Source organism: Phanerochaete carnosa (genome assembly GCF_000300595.1).
Source record: "Phanerochaete carnosa HHB-10118-sp unplaced genomic scaffold PHACAscaffold_12, whole genome shotgun sequence".
Classification (NCBI taxonomy): domain Eukaryota; kingdom Fungi; phylum Basidiomycota; class Agaricomycetes; order Polyporales; family Phanerochaetaceae; genus Phanerochaete; species Phanerochaete carnosa.
The window spans coordinates 1,177,045-1,179,821 of NW_006767639.1; positions in this window are offsets into that span (position 1 = coordinate 1,177,045).

Genomic DNA, 2,777 nt, shown 5'->3' on the forward strand with positions numbered 1-2,777 from the left:
GGTATTGACTCAAATGGGGCCCAACGGCCGGCTGTTGATGCAGCATCGTCCGTGTGATTCTTGACAACACACACGAATGTTGTCTTCCGGAGTCGGGTTGAAAGTCCATGGACATGGTGAAGCCAGGGCTTAGCTCCCGTAGCTTCTTGACGGATATGTATCTCCTTGATGGACCCGGACAGAGATGAAGCTGCAAATTCGGGGCTGCTGACGATGCTCTTGAGGAAGCGTATGTCTTCGGCGCTGCGCAACTCGAGTTGTCGGAAGAGGATAGGTCTGATGGCTTCGGACCAGTGCTTGCATACGAGGGCAGGCCCAGCGAGCCTGCTCTTGAACTTGCGACGTATGTCTAAATCATAAGCGGGATAATGTCGCGGGACACGCCTGAGAATGTCAGACAGTACTTCAGGGGGTAGATCAGCTCCAGTGGCGCGCGACATCTTCCAAGTCGACGAGGCAGATGCGTATAAGACCGCAGGATACGAGGATGTGAGGGCGAAGGAGGTATACGAGGCTGAAGCGCTGAACGGTGGACGACGCACCTGCGCCTCTATCTCGCGGCAGCGCACAGCCACTTGCCCCGTGGATACAAGGTTTACAAGGACATTCGCCCGCGAGGGAGCAGCGGGCGTCGGCAGCGGTTAGCACGCGTCAACGTCTGGCGGCCCGATCGTATGAACGTCCAAACACGCATGCCGTCCACCGCAAGCATATGTTCTGGACATTTGAAAGGAAACGCGCGCAGAAGTCTGCACCTTCTCGGCACTACAAGCGGCATCAATGGGTCCCTCGGTGGCAGGTGTCATGGACACGATCGAGTGGGCCTCGCACAGCTTTGCACTGCTTCGCCTTTCATGCGACCACAGCCCGTCGCCTGGAGTCTAAATTCTTCCAGAACATCGCGACAATGATTTCGCATCATGCATCAGCGCAATCTACCGTCAGTCGCATATATGCTATAGTGTAAATACCTTACAGCTGTCTGGCCTCGTCCATCTTTTCGGCCTCGTGGAAAAAAAAAATCCGGCAGCTGCGATCACGAAGTCCCCCCAGCCTCGCACCTCATGCACATGGCTGATGAGTGAGCTCGCAGCGCACAGCCATTTGCCTCGCGAATATAACGTTCACAAGGACATCATGACCTTGTGGCGCCAGCTAAATTTCCGCCATTCTCAAGCATCCGGGGCAGTCACGCATCTTGCCTAGCTAGAGTATGTCAGCCCGACTGCAGCGGTTACAGAGAAACACCGTTCCGCGCACAGCGTTCATTGATCATCGATCATTAATTGTCCACGCTCAGAGTCTCTGGCCAGGTCGCCGGCGAGGGAGCAGCAGGCGTCAACGGCTGTGTCATCTCGTGTGAACGCCCTCCGCCACAAGCAGACGTGTTGGACTTGTGACGGAAGGTGCGTGCAGAAGCACACACCTTCTCCATCGCCTACATGGGAAATGGCGCAGCTCTGAACAAACATGCCGAGCGGCAAATCGACCCAGGCTTTGCAATGCATAGCCGTGCACTGCCTCGTCTTTCACGCACAACGGCCGCTTAGAGCCTAAATTCTTCCTGAGCCGTAGTAAATTGCGCATCAGCCCACAGCAAATTGCAAAGAAATCAGAACAAAAATCTTATATTTTGTCGGTCTTACATGCATGTCCTTGCTTTCCCAGCTAACTCCTCACTAGTGGTACCACCGATAATCCACCGTCAGTCGCCTATATGCGCACCAGGCCATACAATAAATACCTTGCGGCCGTCCAGCGTTGTTCATCTTCTCGGCATCGAAAGAGTTCAGCAGTCGCCGGTGACTACAGAGCTCCGCCAGCCTCTCACCTCGTGACCGATGAGTGAGCTCGTGTCCCTGCCTTTCTGTACAATATAGGCGTCTTCATTCCGACGTGAGACAGCGAACGGTAGAAGGAGGCGAAGCTCACGCACCTTGACAGAATCAGGTCGTATGCTTGGCAGTCCAAGAGGTTATATGAAAGGCAGCGAGCGTGGGGTCGGGCGAGTGGAGATCAAGTGATGAGCTGTCGCCGCAAACCTTCCACGTTCCTCGTCAGACTGTCCGGCCGAGATGACCTCCGTTCCATGTTCATCGTCCTGTCCTCGCCCCAAGCTTTGGCTCTCCACAGCCCACCAAATTCATCCTACCCCAGCATAGCCCTTTTGACGGCACCCTGTCGAGCACAAAGCTGCTTTAGCACATAGCAATCCAGTGTCTTTCCTTTAGAGCCCCAAGTGATAATATGCCGAGATGCGCAGATCCTGGATGGTCGTCGGCCGGGACAGTTCCATGTAACCGCTGAGCCGCAGCGTCGATACATTCGCGGGCAATCGGTAAGAGGAGTAGTAGGATCAACGGAACAAATATTGACCTTCTCACGCACCAGTTTTCGTCTCAAGGGTGTGCCACCGTATGCGCGCCTCTTGTTCAGTTAGGAGATCAAAGCGAGCGCGCGCAGTGAACGTCTCATATAGTATTGACAGATAAACTGGGGAGAGCGTGTCAGTGAGTCGAGTTGCGGAGTAGAGGGAAGATCGGGATCCCACATAGCGAAATAATCGTTGCCTCGTACGTCATACCTTCCGGAGGGTTAAGCCCTGAGATACGTGTCATCAGTGTCATAATTTGCGAGAAAGGGTGTCCGCCACGTGCCTATACATCGCCTGCCGATGTAACTAGTGACATGAGATCTCTCCAATCGAATACCGTCAAACTTGATCGTTCCGTACAGCTACGAACAGAGAGGTCAACGGTAAGCCATCATAGCACATA